A 23,876-nucleotide genomic window follows, 5' to 3' on the forward strand; every position below is an offset into this window, starting at 1 on the left:
TAATTCTAACTCGCGTGCGCTGAACAGCCCCGCGGTTCTCTCCAGCCCTGCGTGCCCGGGCTGCCGGCCACAGCCCGTGTGCAACGAAGATGGGCCCGGCTCACCCCCGGCTCGCACATGGCGACAGAAATGAGATCGGAATCGCCGCCGCACATGGTGACAAAGGTGGGATCGGGGTGCAGCCCGCACACTCTGGACAGGAGTAAGGCTGCTAAGTACAGTGCCTCTCTCCCTACTATGCCTGACTCAGGCAGATCATGGTACCTTTGCCTACTCAAAAATTGCTTAGTTCACATAAATAAGGGGGTAAATGTTTATTGGAGACAGCATTTTAGAGTTAAAGGTTAAGATTAAGTATACTGGAGGAAGGAAGGCAGTGAGGACCGGCTCTTATCTCTGATATTATTGCTCAAGTTCTTCTGTAAGCAGGAACCAGATGGGCACTATGGGCGTGTCCCCACAAGTGGGAACATGCATTCCCTGGGGACAACTAGCAGTGGCACATATTTATGCCACTGCTAGTTGTCCCTGGGGAACACCCCTTCATGGGCACTCTGGGCCATGGCAAGTTACCCCAGATGGGGCAGGGTAGGCTGGGGCCAGCACCAGGGCTGGCCCCAGCAGCCTTACATGGGGTCCTGGGGGCCTCCTGGGGTTCCAGCAGCAGTGATCTAGATGCATGGAGCCTGGCCAGCAGCCGGAGCATGGCTCTAGCTGGCCAAGCTCCAATTTCAGATGGCACACACTGCTGCACCAGCCTGCTTTTTTCTGGCACAGGTTTTTTGACACTGGGATCTCCCAGTGTCAAAAAAACCTGTCGTGCTGCAAATTAGCAGGGCAGTGAACACCTGCATGTGTGTCATGTGTGATTTGTGGTGCCACAGACAGGTCTGTGGTGCTGCAAACCACACGTATGCACTCATCTAGATGCAGCCAACTTGATCTAATAAAAGATATCAGATTCACCCAAAGAAACTTGTCTGCCTAGCTCTTCTGACAGTGCATAATAAGGGTATGACACCCAAGAAGTGCTGGGAGAGGATGGAGTTTTATTTCCTGGCTCATTAGATGACATGGAATTACAAAAAGATATTTTGGACACAGTGGAAAATGCTGCACACTGGAAGCTGCACAATTAGCAGGTGATTTAGCAAAGAGTAAAGGTAAAAAATGCATGAGGAGTTCATTTCAAATAGGCTCAAGCTGTTTCATATGAAGTGCAGTAGGACCCATAGTAATCCAGCAGGCAATATCAAGTGGAGATGCACTGAACAACCATTAACAGAAACAAGCAGGGTTTCTGCAGGACCTATAAAAAGTCTAGTTATGAGCTCCCCCTGCTGACCCTACAGCAGCAGTTCACTAGCAGGTTACCAAACAGCCATTTTGTTTCAAGTTGGACTGATACAATAACTACATATCTGTCTGCCAAATAAGAAGGAACAAAACATCGCTGGGTCAAAGACTGAAATTTCCAAGTGTCTAAAGGGAAATCAACAAACAATGGAAAGTAACATAAAAACATAAATATGAAATACTGTTATTTAAAACCAGTTGACACAGTCATTTTCAATGGAATCTGGCAGGCTCTATCCAGCATTTAATTAAAAATTGCTCAGGAATGAAGGTCTTTTGCAGTTTAACTTGGCTGCAGCTGGCATTTGGTTTTTCCCACATCCCGCTTGCTGAAGTTCGAGGTTGGTGGCAGGGAGCCTGATTCCTCTGTCTCTTCCTGTGACGGATACATCCAGCCAGCATCTTCTCTTTTAAAGTTGCCTGCTAAAATGGTTGATTGTGAGAGAAGCTGGAGTAGGAAGCATATCAGATAGTAAAATATCCCCTGCTATCTAAAACACAAGTGAGGATACAGACTGAAGGGAGATGTCAAGAAGGAGCCAGAGAAGAAAAAGAAACAGAGGACTGGGGTGTTTTAAAGAGACCGGGATGGGCAACGCTCAGTTCTGTATCAATAACAGCTTCACTGTCCAGTAGCTCATTACCCAGGACGGCTAAAAATAGGGGTCTTTGCCTCACTGGGGAGGAGGAATAGCCAGAAGAATGACATAACACATTTGCTTCTAGATTAAAAACAGGGGGGCTTCTAGAGTTAAAGATGTGACATGTTTAGAAGAGTTTTTTAAAGCCCTTAGTAAAATGCCTCAGATATTTCTCTCTCTAATGTCTGTAGAGCTGAACTGATGATACTAGGAGAATCTGGGTTTAAAAAAATTAGTCCCCATGAAAATATTCTGTAATGTACATGGCATATACAAAATATACAGTAGGCTGACAATGTTTAAAGATTTTAGAAGCCAAGTCCTAGACTCATACTAATAAATGAACCTTGTACATCTCACCCATCTCTAAGGTATATTATTTGCTCTTTTTCTATTTTTCAACGCATTCAGTCTTAAGCTTGCCAGAGCTCTGGTATTGTGTCTGGCTGGCTCCTGCAGGAGGAGGTGGGGGGCTGATACTGCAACTCCAGATGTGCTATTTCTATTCTTCTAACTGTTCATCAGAAAAACAAAAAGGCTTGTGTTGCTATGGAGACAGTATCTCTGGCACTGAGGTACCCAGTGGGCGGCAGCAGTTTCTGTGCTGTGGAAACAGCCCGGGGCCCGGTGCTTGTATGTTCTGGATGCTGCTGAACAGTTTCTAGGGAAAGAGGACTGAACCTGTCTGGTGAGCATTGCTTTTCCAAAATGCTCAAGGAAGAAGGTAGGGAGGGGTACAGGGCTCGTGTGATTTTATTCCTGAGAGGATACTTCAAGGCAAGACTAATTGACAGACACCTGAAGAAACAGTGAAACACTCAGAGAGTTAGTGCACAAAAAGCCCTATGCCAAACACAGCTTTGGAGTCTATGTTCAAGAGCAAAATCCAAGATGGCAGACTCAGCTTCTCTAAGATGGCAGCACAGTTACAGGATTAAAATATATGCACTGAGAGGTAGAACAAGGATAAGGGAATTAGGAAAGGGAAAAGGTAAGGAAAACTTCAGTGAGAACTGTCTGGGGAACAGTCTTCTCAAGAAAGTGATGTAAGCTGCATCAGTTGAGTCACATAAAACTAGGCCTGGCAAGTATACAAGTCAATGTGCTTTGCCTAGGGAACAATTCTGCACTTATCCATAAGAGTCACAGTAAATATGATCTGTTAGGGGTCTCTAGATTTTAGGGATCTATTAGGGATCTCTAGATTTTAGGATTGCATAAGAATACATTTTGCATTCCTTCTGTAAGTGAAAAGAAATAGGACCTGTCACACACGAGTTCAAACAGGACCTGTGTTATGCAGAAGGACTACTTAGCTGACCATAATGTATAAATATGTGACCAGAGTATGACCAGATTGGAGGAGAATATTGGTCCATTAAATTGCCTTTCTGAGAAGTCTCCTAAATGATGTTCCAGTGGATGCTGCAAAAAATAGCAATCTACCTATCTGTTCCTGCTGCACATCAGAAAAATATTCCTTCCTGAAACCTGGGGTTGTGAGTGACTCTAAGCTATCAAACATCTATCTGCATTACCTCCTATAATGCGTTCAAAACAGTGGCATCCAAGTACCAATATCTGGCTGCCATTCTGTTCCCCAGGCAGAACTGCCACTGTTACTACAGATCAGAAAATTATCCAGACCTTTTTTAAAATCCAGATCTAATTGAAAACTAATCTTGGTGCAAGAGGGGTGCATATTAGCTAAAGTTATGGGAATCAGCAGAATTTGGCTCTTTGACTCAGCCATAGGACAGAAATTCACAAAATAAACAGAGCAGACCCCATCTGCCAAGACTAGGCTCTGGATTTTCTAGACGAAGCAAGTTTTTGGGTTAGCACCTGGCACTCTTAGTAATGTGCTGTCCGAACTGTGTTCTGCTCCTGGGAACATGGGGATAGGTCTGGAGTGTTACCCATTCTTTTCTATGTTTCTCTCCCCAAAGCAGTTTTGCTTCATTGCTGATGAAGAAACTGAGAAAGGCTGTTGACAGGAAGAAGCCCTATTAGCGGAGACACCCTCCTGGAGGTGGTTAGGAAGAGACATTAGGCTGCTGTCTAAACTATGCACCAGTCCAGCTGGTCACAGCTTATTTCTCTTGACGTCTGCTTTCTGAGGTATTGCCATCCACATTAGATTCCGTCAAAAGCCATTTTGCCACCAAGCTGTGCAGCTTACTGGAATGCTCCTTGCTGCAGAGCTCGCCATAGCTCATGTCCTGCAGAAGCAACATGTGTCCCCACAGCCAAGGCCTATGGGCAACACCTGTTTTTATTGCAGAGCATTACAGCTCTCTCCCCTTGTAGAGAAAGGTAAGAGAGATTCCTTATTAACTGCTTGAAATGGGACAACTTAGAAACTGCCTAAAACAGTATAAGAGAACTGGAAAGTAGATGATTCCTAGGCCTTCTGCTCTGCCAGCCACCTGGCTTCAGCTAAAGATCTCATCAAAGGTCACAGACTCAGCAAAGCTCAGGTATTGACAACAGCTAGACTGGAGATGCCAGGGAAAATGCAAGCACTGCAGGATGCAGTGTTGTTGATGGCTTAATAAGAAAGAGATGAACACTGAAACTCACTGTAAGTGGGTCCTGAACCCGATACACCAGTACTGTGGTAGCCCTGTGGTAGATAAATGCTGTGTTGCTAGACCTGCCATCTGTTGCATAAGAACTACAGACCTTCTTCTGATTCTTAAAACCTCCCCACCACTTCCCAAAAGCTGAGTCAGATGTGCCATGCAAATTCCAACTCAGCCATTTCCATTCTGCTTCCCCAAATTCTCTGTGTTGTTTTAGACAGATACAGTATTCGTTTTCTAAACTAGAGCACAGTGCTGCCACACACCGTTAAACAGTTTCCCTGTTCCATGCCAGAAATAGCTGTGTCTAGTGGGCGCAGGGTAAAGGGATCCCTGTATAAATAGTTTCTAAATTGCTTTGGTATCTTTGAGATGAAAACGTCATCTAAACATATGGTTTGAGTTTGTTCTCTGGTGATGAGAGGGAGTAATAGGGAGTAACGTACCATGTGGTCAGTGCGGCTGCTTTGTAAGGAGTTGGTAGGTGAAGGAGTTTCTGTCTCACCACAATATCCTCTGAAGAGCTTCATATTACTCTTCCCTCTGCTCCGTAAATGTAAATGTAGTGAAAGGTGCTACAGTATTCTGGAGCAATAAGGAAACAAGATGTTTCATTTTCGCTGTTATGTTCGTTTTACACTGTAATGTAGAACAGACATCCTTTTAAAACAGGAAAACAATCTCACCTGGCCTAGCCTGGGAACCCTCAGTCTCCCACGTCTCTCTTCCTCCTGAGCCAGCTGGAGGGATAATAAGGGAAGCCAGTTGGGTTTGGGGTCTCAACAGTTGGCACTTGTGCTTTGGGAGACTGCTGTGCATAGGGAGCCAATGAGAGTTGTACCTACCTACCCAGGGCTGGATTTAGCTCAGAGGCAGCATATGAGTTTAGACCAAGGTCCCTCTCAGGGTGCAGACAGATTGTAGTCCTCCCCTCATCCCATGGATCCCAGTGCAGACAGGAGGAGTTAAGACTGGGGAAAACACCGCTTCACTAACTGCTTTGTCAAAATAAGGAGACTAATGATATGGGGGAAGCAAGGGGAGGTGAAAGGAGGGAGGGAGATAGGAAAAAGGAGAGGGAAGGAGGGGATCCTCTCCAGTCCTGCTTACAAGGTGCTGGATAATTCATGGCTCTTGTTTACACTGCTTCAGACCACATCACAGACATTCCAGGCTAACGGGTTCCATCTGTGGGAGCCACATGCTCCACACCCCTCCTCTGTGCCTGCATGCCTGCCAGGAGACAGTGTCTCCCTCCAGGCTTTTCACCAACCCACCACCAGTCCTGTGCCGTTCCCACAGCAAGGGCTTGATATAAGCCTGCTCACAGTTTCCCCAAGACTCACTTTCTGTGCCTTGCAATCTCAAGGGGCATCTCAACTAAATGTCCCTGCACCCTGCTCCCCACAAGCAAGTGTAGGGCCCAAATTTCTGGATGAACCTACCCACACAGTATGTTCATCTGGATGGTGTTTGCATGTGGAAGCCAAGAGCTGGAATTGAGTGAAGTGCTGCAGGGCAGGGCTGTGTGTCTCAGAGAGGATTGAGGGATTCCGGGACAAGAATAGCAAGGGGCTACAAATGAGGAACACTAACTGAAATGTGAGGGGGCCAGAACAGAAATAGCTGGGGGCCACAGCACAGGGTCAAGGTGTACTCGTTGGGTTCTCTATGGGCCTCAGGAGAGCAACAGTGCAGATGCTGCAGATGCAATGGTAGAATGGAGGTAGAGGGAGGGGGGAGTGGTAAGACTGAAACAGCAAGGTAAGGCTGTAGGCCAAAACTGAAATGAACCTTTGTAAACTGTAACAGGTAACTGAACCCAAATATTAAAGCCATCCTCCTACAAAGAGAGGGCTGAGAATAGCTAGTGACATGCTGAGGCCCAGGGTAAGGGGGCTGGAGGCCTTTGGAAAGTGAACATTCCCAGCTCCCTCCGTAGAGAGGCCATTTTCCAGATTGCACAAACCCTATCATCTTCCTTTGCCTATCTGTATCTGGCTCACAACCCAGCAATCCCTTAATGGTGACTGCAAGCTACATTATAGAAGGAACCTCCAAAGAGGACTATGGTTCCGGTATCTCACAGGCGAGAGTTTCTTGGAATGCAAATTTCTGGGTGAGGTACATGAAGGGAGATACTGCTTTGCATACACACTTTCCAAGGGCATGGTGGTCATGTGAGAAGCTCTCAGAATAGCTCCAGCAGTTATGCCCCAAACAATGGGATTGAAAGGACACAGTATTACAGGAGACACTTCAGGTACTTTGACTTCTGTAGCCGTTTATGGACAGGCCTCACACAACTGCTACGGATTTCTAGGCTAGTCTAGCCCCACAGAGCTAATACAGTAGCCAGTGTTGTCTCAGATGGCAGCCCCAGTTTCCCCCAGTGCTTCCAGTCCAACCAAGAATTTGGGCATAAAGCCTGTACCTATATATGCTCTATCCAACCAAGTGCATCTTCCCATGGCTGAATAGTTGAGTTCACCTGCTGTGTGTGTACATGTGTGATGCTGGAGAGTGAGTCTCTGTGCACACACCTCTGCTGTCTGAACTTTTGTTTCTCCTGCTGGCCACCCTGGGGATTCTGCAACCCTCAGGTCAGTGTGGACCTGCAGTCAAATCCAGCCAGGAAGATTTTCTGCCTGCAGTTCAGAGCAAGTATGTCACCAGAAAGAATGTGCCTGGTCTGGCAGAAATCCTAGTGGTTACAGCATTCTCCCAACAGGAACCCAAAAAGGTGCTTGGTGTTTGCTACTGTTGAAATAGCATATCCTACTCCATAGCCACCCTAAGCATTTTAGGCCTCTTCCTTTCCCACCAACCAGGAAAGCTGGTGCATTTGGAGGGAGCTGAATGAATTAGGGAGATATTTACATTTGTTATGCTGGAGCTGGGCAAAACCCCCTCAGAGCAGGGGGGGAGAAACAGATGTCCTTCATTCAGAATGAATGTTAGATATAAGATAAGTTCCTTTATAGAACAGGTAACTGCAACAACAGGAACCACCACCCAAAACATAAGCTACATGCAAGGCCATGAAGAAATTTGAATTGGGTGAGTAGGGGGACTTGATTCGAACCAGACTGCAAGCACATGAAACTGGGTGGTTTTGGCAGAACTGCTTATGGGGAAAAAAACCCAAAAAACTGGAAGCATGGAGAGAAGTCAGCAAGGAAGACCCAGAGACTGCCAGGGAGGCATTTGTAGTAGGATGCTGAGAAAAGAGAGCTTCTGGGTAGAGTGTTGGCTCAAAAGAGGCTTTTAAACTGTGTCCTGCTGTTGGACTCCTGCTGTGGCCATGGAAATGGGACTTTGCATGCCCTCTTTGTAAATAAACAAGATTCCATCCAAGAAACCCTGGCTCTGTCCTCAGTTTCTTTCTCTAACAAAAACAACCTGTTGGATCCTGAATACTGGCTACTCCCTTAGGCCAGAAGGGGTAGCACCCTTATCAGAGTCCTTTTGTCTCTCTCTAATTGGAGTTAGGCCACCCATTGAGAAAACCTGGCATAGCCTTTCCAGTGGCGCACTGCCATGCATGAGAACATGACATGTGTGTCTAGCCAGGCTCACAGCCAGGTCCATGTACCAAAATCCATTTGTAATAATAATCCTGTGCTCTTTGCTTTTCCATTATAGGACTCAAAGCAAATTAGTTAATTCACCCTCACAATACCTTTTGGCATGTGAGAATCATTCTCCCCCTTTTACAAAGGGCAAACTGGGGCACAGAAAGGGGAAATGACTTGGCCAAGTCTCCACAACAAATCAGCAGGGATAAAATGTGGGAGTCCTGAATTGCAGTCCCCAGATCCAAGCATTAGTATCCACTGCCTTTCCTTTGTCTCTGGGGGCCTGTTAACGGAAATGTGGCGCTTAAAATCTCTTCAGAAAAATGAATGTCTCATAATCCTCATTCTTGATGCACTTTAAATTATGTCACTGTCTAATAATAAAATACAAAATGCTCCTTCACTACCTTGGGGAGGCAATAAAGTCCGTGCTAATGGCCTCACTTTGAACACAGATGTGGTACCAGTTAAGTTCCTGCTTCACAGACACCCATTTAATTGAAGCAGCCCTTCCTTCAGATGAGAAGATCTTGAGTCTTTTATGAGTGTAGTTTCTAGGTTAGACAGAGATCAATGTGCACCCCTTTCCCATTCCAGGGGTTGGACATCCTAATGTCCATCATACTCCTGCCCCAGTTAGTCTGGGTCAGACTAGGCAAGGGCACTGAACTTAGCTCTCCTACATGGAAGGACAAATTACTGTATTAATCACAGGGCCTCTCAGATGACTCATGTTACACCTCTAGCTTCCTACTGGCCTAAAAGCCAGGAGACAGAACCTCCAAACTGAACCCAGATTATCCTTGTGGCAGGGCAGAGCTCCAGAGAGCTGGATTCCAGCCCACGTCACCTGATTAGCATCCAACCGGGTCTGAAAGAACCACCCAGGATCAGAGACTGACACCTGAGATGAACTCCCCACCCTGCTCCCATTGTCTCATTGTCCCTTTCTTTCTGCTAAGAAATAAACTCCCTGCATCTGTCGAATCTGATCTGCTCAGAGCTCCAATGAGAGGCAGCAAGGAGCTGAGACGGGAATGAAACAGGTCCCCAGGCTGTGACGAGGAGCTGAGATTCCTCACTGTGCCCCATGTGGGTTGCCCTGTCATAAATCATTGTTTGTCAAATTCAATAAGCATCTTTAACACGAAAATGACACTCTCTCCTGGGAGCCCCAAGTGCCTGAAATTCTGCACAGATGAGGAGCTACCAAAAGACATGGGACATGGGGAGGGGCAGGCAGGGGAAGAGGAGATTTTGCAGAGAAGAAAGGAAACTCTTCTCCATGAGTGTCATTACTACTCCCTGCCAGTACACACACAGCCTTACATGCTGTAGTGCTGTGAACACAGACACTGGCATGTGCTTTACAACCTCTCAATGGAGGAAGCAGACTGTGTACAGAATGCTGAACGTATATCCACACTCAGGGTCCCCAAGCCCCCTGCACAACCTCCAGTCCTAGCTCAGCCTCTCTCCAAATGAGTTGGGGGTGGGGAGGATGGAGGCCCAGGGGGAATCACTTCCTGTTTTGGTCTCTGCAGGTCCAGGGCTAGATTTCATTTGAATGCCTGGTGCTGCTGTTTCCTCCCTAGCAATCTGATAGCTCAAGTCCCAGTTAGACACCCCATGTCCTATTTTACAACTATAGAAAAGAGAATAGCCCAGCTTCAGCTATGTAATTCATTCCTTACTAAAATCACTCCTTACTAAAAAGTGTTGGATACAGTTGCCAGGGAAAAGCATTATGGTACAAAACATAAGACAAGATACATGTTCCTATATTCACTGAAGCTGAAAGCAGGATGTGCATCTGCACACACAGGTTATTAGGTATGACTGTTTACCACCAAAGTTCTGTATACACAGGGGTATACACACACACAAACATACATACACACACATGACAGCTGCCATCTTGACCTACCTTAGGGACTAAAGTGGTGACCTCCAAAGTGGACAGCATGAGTCTCTATACACTGAATTAAAGAAGCACAGGCACTCATGCTAAAGGCTGTAAACAAACCAGCATCCTCTGCAGACTGGGCAAAATGGGGCATGGGGAGAATGTATAAAATATTACAGATTTCCTCTGGGCAAATGAAGCTGGTGTGAGACTCAGCAGTTTGAATCCCAAATGAAACTCTATTCAAATAAGAGTCACCCGGGCTGGTACAAGGGATTGGACCACACGTCTCTAGGTGAGTTATTAGGTCCTCTCCAACAACATCCTTACACCATCTGCATAATCATGTGTTCTTTCTGAAACTGGCATTGTTACAAGCAGTCACTTGAGACATGCTTTGGAGAGCTTTAAACGTTCTCCTTTCTGAGCAGAGTGAAAAAGCCATGTTGAACTCCATGCTGCTATAACTAGATTGCTACTGGTACCCAAGCTAGCTGCTTTAAAACATCCTTAGGTACCACAGCATCATACTGTAGTCACTTCTGGGATTACAGAGCAGATATAGCCTGAGACTATATCTACCTTACATCTGGGAAATGAGACTGTAGCGTAGGTAGGCATACACAAGCTAGCTTTATTCTAGATTGCTCAAGTAATACAGGCAGCACAGATGTGGTAGCACAGGGTTCTGCCTGGACTCTATGAGCCCACTGGGAAGCTATGGTGCACACTCAAGGAGCTAGATACATAACACCACCACTTCACTGATACAGTTATCTTGGCTAACTAGATTAAAGCTGGCATGTGTATACCTTCCTGTTCTCCAACCTCACATCCAAAATTTAGTATAAACAATATCCCTAAGGGAGAAGAAAAGACAATAGGAACAGTAATAACTGCCACTTGCATAGGTCACTTATTTCAAAATTGTCAGTGAGTGTCCAAAATTAGTTTTTATTTTTTAAGTAAATAATAATACTAGCTCTCCTTGACTACCACAAAGCGCAGCCCTCATTGCTTGGCTGATTTCTGTCCAGTGGGATAAAACTCCCATTTTCAGCTCTATAGGGCAGGAAATATCACACTAAAACTGCTGCTGGTTCAGGATTGAATTTTACTTCAGCTGGATCTTGGGACAGGTAACTGAAAAGAAATTTCCTTATTCAGGTAGAAAGAAAGAACCATTTCTCTGGCACATTTACTTTTTAAAATGGCACTTGTGTGAACTGTTCAACAGTCAGATATGTTAGAGGTAGTTCTGCTGTTGATTATTTATTCATTATTATTATTTGTTATTTTCAAGGGCCCACACTGTGCTAGGCAGAATGTGAGTGGGACAATCAAAGAAGTGCACACAGTGATTTTATCACATGTCTTACCAGGTTAACATTATCACCTTACCACATCTCCCAGGATAGCACTCTGTATATAACTACATTCATGTCATGCACCTCTCCAAATTCTCAAATGTATTAACATAAAGTTTACTAACATAAAGCAAAGGTCATGCATACCAATAGCATATATTTACTTCAGGAAAAATCCTCTGCCCATCCATGATAAATTAGAGCCTTCATCCCTACTTAACCTCATTGGCTTTGGTAGTTAGTCCTGAGGGCATCGATTTCAAGTTTGGCAGACTGGGGTGGGGGTGGATGTAAGTCAAAGGCCTTGTCTCTGGCCACCTGATCTACAAATCAGGTCAAGCATCCCAGATGATTTCAGGTGCTGATCCAAACATATGTGCATGAACATACTAAATATACATACGCATGGCAATTCTGGCTGAAGGTGATAGATTACACACACAACCTCCCTCCCACACACACACAAGCATGTGTCCATTCCTTCTTCCCATCCTTCATGCTTTACATATTATATAAGAGTTTCAATATGTAGTAAGCTCTGAGGAAAGCGGCATTTTGCCAGATTTTGAAATGGTCTCATTTATCACCTAAATCCCCCATGAAAGCCAGGGAGTGAGGTCTGCAAAACAGCACAGATTAATGAAGTCACATCTGCATCTTAATAGCTTTTGTGTGTACACATGATACTATGATACATATATTTGTGTGTGTGTGTATGTATTTGTGAGTGGATATATATTTTCATGGTCTATGGGCTCTGCTTATTCCTTTTTTATGTGTCCATATATGATTCTGTCTTTGTCTTAATTCTGTGTGCACACATGTATGCATACGTCTGTCTCTTTGTGAATGTAACTGTGTGTGCTATATGTACACTTGACATTCTGTGTGTGCGTGGCTGTGTTTTTGTATATTTATGCCTGCTATGCCCTTGATACTTTTGTGTTATTTAAAGCCATCACTTCAGCAGCTGGTTCATGAAGCAATACAAGCCCTTATTTCTTCCCTCTGCTGTGGAGGGAGTTCTGTTTGCTACTATATGTATGTGAAATTCTGGTGAAATAATTAACTAAACCTCCAGAGGCCTGACTTTAGAAACAAAAAGTTCCACGGGCCAGCTTCAGAACATCATATACCTTGCTAGTTATTCCAGGCAAGGAAGGCACAAGGACTGACCCTGTGCTTAGCTCAGGAGTGCTACCATAAAGCATATTCCCCTTTCACTTTGTGCATCCATATCCCAGTAATGAGGCAGTGTAACCACTTTGAGAGGCTCTGAGCATGTGCCAGTAAGCATGCCTGAGACAGAGAGCCTGAGAGCAGCGTGAGTTGTATTTCCCATGTTTTTCTATGGTGGCCATGTTACCTCATTTCTGGGATTTGGGGTATATAGAGCAGGCATTAGAGGGAAGGGCATGACTTCACCAAAGCTATGAGTGTTTCAATCAGGAGTATTCCAGCCATAGAAACTATACAGGGCTGGTGTGGATTTCTATCCACACTCATTCTCTCCTCTTTTCACAGAGATCCCCCTCTCCACAGTGGGGTTACTGTTTGCGTAGCTGGAATGGTGCCCGTTGTCTGAATTCTGCAAGGTTTTGTCTCCTCTCATAGTGAAAGCAGACAGAATAATTTAGGCCAATGTCTTTGGTCCCTCCCTATGCAGCAAATGAGAGACACTACTATGTTATTAAGCAGCTAATGTTTATACAGATATTATCATCATTGTGGTTGGGTGCACACATTTATGAGTTTGTACTGTGTGATAATAAACATCCACAACTGAAAGTGATTTTAGTGTTTGTGCGTGTACGTGTGTGTGCATGTGCATCTGCTATGGTGTATTTGCTTATGTATGCTTATGGTGGAGTATGTATTTTTATTTTCAGTGTGTAAAGAGTGGTTGTATGTACATGTCTTTTTTCATTAGCAAGCATATATAAGCAAGGATGTAAGCACCTGTGTGTGTTTGTGTGAACATAGGCATTGTGGTTGAAAGAAAGAAAATCACTGTTTCTCCTGTCAACTGTTTCTAGGGTTCTTGCATCAATCACTCAATAATCGAGTTTCTTTCTCCATCTCCCTGATTAAGGACCTTTGCTGCTGCTGCTGCTCTCTCACTCTCACCCTCTTTCTCTGCTGTCAGCCATTTCTCTTGGCCTTCTCTGCTCTTATGTTTACCAGAGCAGAATTCAGTGACAACCTCTTGGCAATTTCTCACTGCTGGTGACTCAGGTAATTGGATAGGGTGCCTTGGGGGGCTGCCAGCCATGATGTCACAGCTCTGCAGAAAAAAATATCCTAAGTAGTTGCTTGCTACATCAGCTATGTCTCATCCTGCTGCAAATGAGGAGCTCTGAGCCTGGGGGTTGATGATTCCAGAGACCCAGGGCATTGTGGCTGGAGAGAGTGTCCGTGTCCACTCCTTGTTTACACAGACTTTTACCTCCTTCCTACAGGCCAACCAGTGGCCCCCAAATTAGTGGCTCCATATGTTCACAACAAACATTTCATCCCTGTTTCTGAAAAGGGCAGGGTGATGGATTACAAAACAATGTATAACAGGAATGATCAGTATAGTACAAGAATTAACAGCTCTATGAAGGACATGATAGACTTCCTGAACCTTCATACTTGCATCAAGAATTTATTCTGCCCTTTTAAACCATTTGCCTACTAGTTTTTTTAACTTACTTGAATTCCTAAGACCTTATACAATCCTCCAAGAATGGGAAGGACCACTATCACAAGCTCCAGTATATTTTGGTGGTTTGTGGGGTGTCATGCTGTCTGTATATACCGTTATGCTTTTGATAACAGCTTAATCAAGGGACTGAAGGATGCACGATTAAGGAAAAGAGAGTAGGCGTAACTGCAAAGTATCTCTTACTATTGCAAGGACAATTGCCACTCTCAATCACAGACAGAAGGGGCCACTGGTGGACTGGGCATCCAAGTTCTTGCCCACTAGTAATGGGAAAAACAATTGTGCAATAGCAAAGGCATCTGAGAGAAATGGTCCATCAGCCAGAGGAACACCAGGTGTTCTAGAGAGAAAGATTTCTAGAGAGTTTTGAGACCCATGACAGTTAGGGTGGGGATGGGCAATCATTGTGGGTGGAGGGCCGCTTACTGAATTTTGGGAAGCCGTCAAGGGTTGCATGACAGGCAGCCAGGAGCAGATAAATTTTTTTTTTTTTTAATGTTTTAGGGCCCCCGCGGGCCGGAAAGAATGGCCTGGTAGGCTGAATCTGGCCCGTGGGCCACATTTTACCCACTCCTGAATTCGGGCAATCCTGATTGGTAGGCAGGGGAGGGGAAGGGAAACTGTTTTGGAGTTATTTAGGAGGCTCTCTGTGCAATATACCTGGTCTTTGGATCCCAGGCTTTGGGGAGTCCAAGTCTCCAGCAGTCAGCACTGGCAGAATCACCAAAAAGCACTATTTCTAAAAACACTGGCAGGACTCTCAAGGGGCTAGGTGGTAAATGGGAGGGAAAGAAACGTTACTTATCTTTTTGCTCTGTCTTCAAACATATGGTCAGTTTATCTTGTATGATTATTTTCTCTTATATAATAAATCCTTTTATTGTTTTATCTTCTTGCTAATTCCTGTGGTAAAGAGTGATCTCCGGGCAAATAGCCCATTCTACAGAAAGGGGGGCCTAAAATTTCTGTCATAACCCAAAGGGAAGGCACTTGGAGCTGGCAGAGATTCTCCTGTTGCAACTGTGAGGTCCAGTGTAAGGGCAGTGGAGCCAAGGCTTGTGGGGATAAGAATTTATTTCAGAACAAACCTTGGTGTGTTCCTTGGGACAGGCAGCAGAACAGCGAGGAAAAACTTGGGGCTCTGGGGGTACCTAGCAGACAGCTGTGTGACAAACACTTTTCTCCAGTTAAATATCTCTCTCAAGTAACAGTTCCACGTTCTGGTGGTTTAATTGTGCACAGGTTCAGACTCAGGGAAGCATTTGGGTATATTTAAGGTCCACACACTGATACAACAAGATGATGCCAGTTCTTATGAAAGATTCCCACTGGCACATTAGCAAAGTAAGGTTGAGGAGTTCTGGCACATCTCTGCACTGTCCCCTTTTCTTGAGGTTCTTTCACCCACATGCCATCTCCTAGATTCAATGCTCTCCAGGATTTGACTCCATGGTACCTGAAAAAGCCCCTCTTCAGAATGTTTTATATCAATCTCCTTCTTTTATAGTCATGGGAAACCTGAGCAGTGATGGCTTCTTGGGACAGTATACCTTAATATGCTTCCCAAGAATTGTTCTACACAATCCATTTGCTAGGGGTGTTCACCAGTTTGACAACAGGGTGAGAGGAAGATATGAAGATTTAGAAATAAAGTGTTTTACTGTCCTTAATGAATAATGCTTCTCGGTACTCTTGAGAAGCTGGGGGCTGCAAGTGACAGAAATGAAACTCTAGGAACCTGAAAACCTCTTAAAGTTCCTGAGAAAACTAGAACTGTCAGGGTTAGCTTGCTCTGAAAGGAGCAAAGGTGCATTTTGCCCTCCCTTTAATATGGTCTTGAGCAATTTGGTAATGGCAATAAATCCTGAGAAGTAATCAGTATCCAAAGAATAGGCTTTCTGTTACCAAAAAAAAAAAAAAAAAAAAAAAAAAAAAAAAAAGACAAGCCCTGACATTCTGCCATGGCTTAGTCAATAGAGCTGATGTTACTAACTATTCTGGTAGCTTGGATCCCATATAGGCAAAAGTGTCACACCTCTCAGCTTTCTCTTGCAGCTGCTTGCTCAGCCCAGGTCCCCAAACAGACTATGTAGCACTGTCCCTGCATTTGTAATATTTTGGTGTTACATTAAGCAGCCTGTCAAGGTTTTCTGTTGCATAGATATAGAAAAAATCAGTCTGAATCCATTTCACAGCAGAAACGGTTTATGGTAAAATCCACAGAAACTTTCACCCAGTCTCTTTGCAGTGACTCATAACTTGGCTCAATGTTTCATCTGTCTGTGATACTGCTAGCTCTCTGCTGCGGTTAGGTTGTCCTGGCCAGACTGTACTTGTCTGTCTTTTGCCTGTTCCTTGTTTTATTTATTTGCAGGCATGCTCTGTTATTTCTTAGGTCTTTATTTGATCAGTCTTCTGAAACCACATAGATCAAGGGCTCTCTAGTGAGAATTAATGTATGGCTGCCTTTATTCCCTCTCTACAAAGGCCCTTACACTCCACCCTTAAGGTTCTCACCTGTACGCATATGGCTGTACACATTCACAACAACTGATACTGGTACAGAGACCTCCAAGGTCAATCCTACCACTCAAAATACTCCTACTACCAGAGAGCAAACATTACATTTTGATGACAGGAACCCATGCCTATCTCTACCTTCCCTTTATGAGCCCATATCTCAGCCCACACTTCAGACTAAATCTCAGAAAAAATTACTAATGATAAGAGCACCAGGACAATGGAACAAGCAGCCTAGGGAAACTGTGGGACTTCCTTCACTGGAAGGAGGTTTTAAAAAAGATACTGTGCAGGGGGTTGAACTAGAACAGGGGTGGCCAATCTGCAGCGCTCACACGACAAGTGGCAGGGCCAGCCTTTGTGTGCGGCACGTGGCAGACTGGAGAAGGAGCAAGAAACACAGGGACAGACAGAGCAGAGCAGGGAGCAAAAAGGAAGGGTATCAAAGTGGCACTCAGGGAGGTTGTGGGGCATAACTTGTGATATGTCTGCCAAAAGTGTTGGCCCCTACTGAACTACATGATCTCTAAGTTTCCTTCCAGCCCTAAGATTTTCTTATTCTTTGAACCATCCTCCACTATTTTACAGTGGTTACCTGTTTTATGGATTATGTCAGCAGGCTTGTGCTCTGCCTGGAGTCAAAGCTTGTTAGACAGGGTCACTGCTGCTGTTGTGGAGCCAACAGGAGGCAAAGAACAATTTACAAAAATTAAGTAAACAATCTATACCTGCTCCACAGGGTCGCTCACTGTTTTAGTCACTGTCTTGTAAATGGCAAAATCTGAAATAGAGACAGAAAAGGCAATTGTTTGTAGGCTTATAGCAGGACTGGGGGATAAAACTTAGGGAAATCTGAATTCCAGCTCACCATAATCATTATAGCTGCCACTGCTGTTGCACTACTAGCAGGGATGGCCTTGTGCTCTCTCTCACACAACTTTGTAATAGACATCTCCTTGCTGGGTAAATGTCTTTCCATAGTGGTGAGTCCAGAAGCGGTACACAAATGGCAGCCTGTGTCATTTATCTCCTTTAAGATTCCTTGATTGATCCTCCTGGAAAGTTTTGATTGGTACTTCAGCAATGTTCCAGGTCCCTGGCTGTACTATCTGTCTCTGCAACCTCCTGTGGCAATGACTTCTACAAGTTAACTATGCCCTGTATAAAAAGTACTTTCTCCTGTTAGTTTTAACCCTGTCTTCTGCTATTTTCACTGGGTGCCCCCTACTTCTGGTATTCTGGGAATTGGTAAATAGCAGTTCCCTATTCACTTTGTATGAGCCCTTCATGATTACATAGACCCCTATCATATCCCCACTTAGCCCTCTCCTGTCCAAACTGAAGAGTCCTAGGTTTTTTAATCTCTCCTGCTATGGCAGTTGCCCCATACCCTTAATTATCTTGTGTGCTTTTCTCTGTATTTTTTCTAATTCTGCTAAATCCTTTTTGAGATATTGAGACCAGAATTGCAAACAATATTCAAGATGTGGAAGCACCATGGACTTGAATTGTTTCATGATGATATTTTCCATTTTGTTTTCAATTCCTGTCATGATGACAGCCAACATTTTATTAGCTGTTTTGGTTGCCACTGCACATTGAGCTGATGTTGTTAGAGAATGCTCTACAATGACACCAAAGTCTCTTTCCAGAGTCATAACAGGTAGTTCAGAATCCTGCACTGTGTATGTATAATTGAGGTTATTTTCCCCCATGTGCATTACCTTGCACTTGTCAATGCTGACGTTCCTCTGCCATTGTTTTGCCACTCATTTAGCTTTGTGAGAACTTTCTGTAATTCTTTTCTGTCAGCTTGGGATTTGAATGCCCAAAGCAATTTAGTATCATCCTTGGGATTTAACTACCCTGAATATTTAGTATCATGATTATTGTTGCCACTTCTAATGCCATCTCGTTATCAGTGACCACAAGTTATTCCATCTGGTGGGCTATGCAAAACAAGTTGTGTGCTGTCTATCAGTTCCTCTTGAATGAGAGTCCATGTTGTGAAAGTCATTTTGTAGCAGAAAGCCCCCTTTTCCTCTAATGTAGCAGAAAGCCCCCTTTTCCTCTTGCCTGCATTTGCTCTCCCCTCTTTGGATATGTTTCTCTTTTTCTACCTTTTCTTCCTTCCTCTCTCTTTCACTTTAAGATAAGGAATTGTATTTTTAAATTTGTATGTGTGCATTTTGTATCTCCCCTTGTAGTTTGGTATTTTTATCTATTTGTGTGCCATGGCATTTGTAGCTTATATTTTATACTCCTCACCTTTCAACTTTCAACTAAATGTGTTTTAGTAAGTTATACATTGTAACATTGTTAACAAGGGCAGGAATCAAACTGCCCTTCCCTGTATCAGGCTGGCCTCTGAAAGAGTGAGTGAATCAGTGATTGAATGTGTAACATGGAAGCAGGCAGCAATTATCACCTGGAAGCTGAACGCAATAGAAGACAGTGTAACAACCGGGAAATCTCTATACCTCACTGATCAAGGGCTAGAAGCCCTGGCCTGACTTAATCAACACCAGAGACCAACTTTTGGGCTGAATATCTCCAGATCGACCACTCCCAGAGCCCTATTCTAAATTCATCAACAGACTCCCAAACCTGCACGTACATGCGGACGACCCCTGGGGCTGACAGATGCTGTCCAGTAGCCACCGAGGGGGGGGAAGTCCCACGAGGGTCAATGACCCCTGGATTGGGCAAACCAGAAAACTGAGGAGTCATCAAAGTCTGCCAGGGACAGATAAAAGGCAGTGAAAAGTAACCCTCAGTGGCGCCCTCTTGATCTCCAACTCGACCAGACCTGTCCAGCTAGAAGGACCAGCCGGCGGCCCCCTTCTGGAAGATAACACCGCGCTGAAAGAAGCCTCAATGACAGACTCCAGCGCTTGTAGGATAGGTATATCTGACTCTGTAGCCTGCTACTGTGTGTGTATGTGTGCATGTGTGCATGTGTGTGTGTGGACCAGCCCCAAGGTTTATGATTACAGTGTTTCAATCCGCCTAATAAACTAGAATTTTAAGGATCCCGAGTTGGACATTTGTAGCCAACAATTTCATACTTGGCACTAATTGGTCTAATGTTGGCAAGTCTCAACTGAGATCAAGGATTGAATGAACCATCTAAACTAAATTCTGCTCTTTTCTCTAAAAGGGAATCCTCCAGGGAAAGTCTGAGGCTGTGTGGCACAGCTGATTATGAGATATTACCCTGCTACTGCCCATAATGTACCTGCTCTGTGGAAAAGGAGAGGGCTGTCCAAGATTGTCAGTATGGCCCCTTGTACCAGTCCTAAATTTAAAGGGAATTCCAAGACTCTTATCATCCCAAGCAGAACAAATCCCTTTATGTTACTCCTATGTCTTTCATATTTCATAGCAGCCAGTTCTTCTTTTATAGAATTTTCCTACAAATAATTTCCCTTGCTTCTCCTCTGATCCATAAATTAAAATGTTTTTGTCTTGCTCTAGCACCTTCCATTCATAAAACTCAAATTAGTTATTTAATTCTTCCAGGCTTTCTCTGATATGGGTGGCTATTATCCCCATTTCACAGACAAATAAACTGAAACACAGGTCAGTGAAATGATACATTCAAGGGCATATTGCCCATCCATGAAAGAACTGGAGAAAACACCAGGAATACTCAATCTCAATCCTGTGCTTTCATAGCTCTAGGTCTGCAACTTTTATCTAATACCACTATGTAACCAGATCGGGGGAGGGGAAATCTCTTTACTTTCTTCTTTATAATCTTGTGCCTCTCAGTAGTTCTTTTACAATCGGTACACTCACTAATGAGCTCATCTTGCCCAACTCCTGACACGCCTTTTAGTTTGTTATATTTCCACCCTGGAAATATAATATCCAGATGTGGATTCTAGTCACATCCTGAAATCCATCTGACTTATTTTAGGTCCTCATACAATCCCCATTGCCACCACATCTGAACTCTTCACAATCTTAAAATTTATTTATTGTCAAAATAACCTGTAAGCTAGGAACATATTATTATCCCCCGGCACAGAGAGACAAGGGGCAGAATCTCATTTCACTTTGCATGCTCAAATGGCTGTCACCCAGCTGCACAACTGCCGTTTTTGGCACTTACACACAGTTTACAATCCTACGCCACATGCACTGTGGACACTTAAGCATCCACATAGCAATTGAGCATGTGCAGGAGATATGCAACTCTTTATGTGCATACCAGAATGTAGGGACTGAAATTCTGGCCTGATGAAAACCCGGAGGAGGAGGGGCCTTGATGTTTTAGCCTAAAAGGTGACTGATTAGGGCACTAGCCCAGGAAACAGGAGAGCCTGGTTCTAGGCTTATCCTTATCCATAAAGGGGTTTAACCTGTTTCTAACTTTCCAGCAGGCTGAGCCACTTTTCGTACATTTAGTATTCCTTGGCTAAAATGGATGAGGGAGCAGTAGGGAAGTTTCTGCCCCATTGCTAGCAAGGGTCTAGGCCAAAACCATCTCACTGAGCCTTACAACTTCTGCCTTGTTGTCTTCCTCCTGACCTTACACATCTCCCTCTCTTGGCTGCCCAGAAGGCCAGCTTCAGAAGGAGCACTGGAGAGAGGGTAATATCTAATCTGGGACCTGGTAGTCAGATCACTTTACTGGAAGGACAGCAGGTTCAAAGTCCCCTATGCATGAATGCCTCATGCCTCCCGAGGCTGGGGGGGCACAGCGACCACCCACAGACAGTGGCGGCAGCAGTGTGGCAGCGGTGAGCAGGGACCGCCTGCAGGTGGCTGCAGTGATGTTGGCAGTGAGGGCAGGCTGAGCGGGAATCACCCGTAGGCAGCTGCGGCAGTGTTGGTGGCAAGGTGGGGGAGTGATGAGCACTGAGTGGCGATCGGTGACTGCCCGCAGACACTGCCGGCAGTGATGGCAACAACCAATCTCAGGAGGTGCACGGCCAATCTCAAGGGGTGCACATGCACCCGTGTGCATCCCCTAAACGTCGCCAAAGCCTCTGTGTGATGAGGGATGCTAAAATCTGAATCTCCTCCTGAATCTCCTGCTTTCTGGGTGAGTGCCCTGGCAAGTAGGCTATGAGAGGGCCCTCTTTCTCCTCCTCACACATCTATCATTCCCAAGTCATGGTTTTTTTTCCAGGTGCAATTTTATGATTTATGTTTGCTCAGGGCAGGTGTGTACAGAGCCATGTACCTGCCTGGCCAGCATGCAGCTCTGTTGTTCATGCTCAGACACCCCAAGAATTGTGAGACATTTTTGAATGATAGGGAAGAAGTTCTTTGATTTCTGGTTTCTTGAATCTTTCCAGTCATAATTTCCACCTTTTATCTGTTAACATAAGGGCTAGAAATATCTTTTTTTTTTAATGAGAGCTGAGATTCTCATGCCTCCAGGAACTGGGGCTTGAAGAAAAACTACCAAACATTCGAGAGTCCAGCCCATTGATCACTAATGCAGACAGAAGTGCAGCTCCCAGCTGTAACTCAGAGCCTTTTCTGCAAAGCGTTCCAAGTTACAGTGTGACCCCAGACCAAACAGAAGTTCACTGTTGGTTCCAGGGGCAGCCAGGTTCCCCTAGCACTGGCCATGGCTCTCTGCCAGTGCTGGCTGTTTTCAGAATGGGGGGAAGAGGGGGAGGCAGCAGAAGAAGCTCACCAACTGGCGCTGAAGGATGGGGTGGGTGAATTGGATCCCCCCACCTCAGGGGGCTCCAAAATGCTCACCCACCCCCTAGGGGGGCTGAAAACCTCCCAGACTGAACTCCCTCCACTCCCTTTCTCTCCTCTCTTTCTGAACACAGCGACAGGCTGGGAGGCAGCACAGACACAGGTTACAGAAAATGCTACATTTGAAACATCTTTATCTGATATCTGGTGCAATTAGGGGTCAGATTTTCACCCAATCAGCCATTTTTAAGCTGTCTTTAGCTGTGCACTTGTGTTTGGTCATGACTGTAGACTGCTTTCTGTGTTAGGTCGGGCAAAACTTGTCACTTCTGTCTGCACTAGTTGGCACTTTGGCTGAAATGAGACGGCAGCTGCTACTCAGGCCAATTTCTGTCTGCAAATCTCTGTAGCCCTGAGGGGATGATGTGTTGAGGTGGGACATGGCAGTTTGAGGGATTTCCAGACCTTCTGATGTCTACTGGAAGACAAAGAGGGCAAAGTTAATCCAACAAAATAGGCATACACTGTGCTTACCTTCTGGCACGTGACAGGAGGCTTCTTTGAAGAAAGGCACCTTACCCAGTTTCTAATGGTGACAATAGCTGCAGCAGGAAAGAAGCTGCTTCCCCACTGGTGTGCTTGAGGCAGCAGAAGCTGGCATGACTGGAGCTTTGTTATTTTGGTGGAGTTCTTTTGTGCTTACTTTTTTGTTGATGGCATCTGCCACCTGGGGTAATGTTTTGAAACCCTTTCCTACTTCCATCCTTTCCAATATTTTTTAGCTATACCTGATTTTGAACTAATTACTTTACAATGTTTGCTTTAACCTGCTGATCAGTACAGGTCCTGGAATGAGACCTGCACAGTGACATGTAGATGTACAGTGAACACTCACTAAGGGTGGTGTCACATGTTCAATTTAACACTTACTAAGTACAATTAAAACACAAAAAGACAGCATATGCTAAACTGCTTAAATGTGTAAGTGCCGTCATGGCATTGCAAAGATGTTCCCTTTGTGATCTCCTAGCATGTACTAACTTCATTCCAAAGGTTTGCAACTGTTGCAAGTAAATGTGTGACACCAGCCTTTATTCACAGGAATCATCCCAATGAAGTCAAAGATCACAGAGTTTCATTCAGATGAACAAAGGTTGTAGACTGACCCTAAATAATTACACACCATATCCAAACATATTGTAAAGGATACATATGCTAGACAGGGTATTTTAGTATGACTAGGATAATTTGTGAGATAAATTCAGGAGGTGCTGTTAATACAGTATTTAGGGCCAACATAGCCTAGTCATTTGAATAAAAATGCTTATTTATCCAGCATATCAGCAATGGGTGGATATTTGTCAGCAGGACTAGAAAACTTGCACCCAAGAGTATTGGAAGAACTAGCAGAGGGACTGGATGAATCACTAATGCTTATTTTTAACAAACTGGGGAAATTTCACAGGACTGGAAAAAAACTGAATAAATTATGATATTTAAAAAGGGTAAATAGGATAGCCCAGGTACATGTAGGCTAGTTAGCCTGACA

The 23,876-nt window shown here is 44.6% G+C and overlaps 1 long non-coding RNA gene across 2 annotated transcripts; it reads right to left on the minus strand.

The window, feature by feature from the left end:
- Positions 1-190: 190 nt before the first annotated feature.
- LOC109286105 (uncharacterized) lies at positions 191-17,925 on the minus strand. 2 transcript variants are annotated; one of them, XR_009460227.1, is made up of 4 exons: positions 17,389-17,925; positions 5,269-5,322; positions 5,029-5,167; positions 191-1,779 (listed from the first exon to the last, which is right to left on the minus strand). It is a non-coding gene; the product is annotated as an uncharacterized LOC109286105 (long non-coding RNA). The 2 variants fall into 2 exon arrangements; XR_002094031.2 differs by lacking the exon at positions 17,389-17,925 and having other exon boundaries at positions 5,269-14,503.
- Between the last annotated feature and the right edge of the window lie 5,951 nt (positions 17,926-23,876).

This window comes from Alligator mississippiensis, chromosome 2 (genome assembly GCF_030867095.1).
Source record: "Alligator mississippiensis isolate rAllMis1 chromosome 2, rAllMis1, whole genome shotgun sequence".
Taxonomy (NCBI): domain Eukaryota; kingdom Metazoa; phylum Chordata; order Crocodylia; family Alligatoridae; genus Alligator; species Alligator mississippiensis.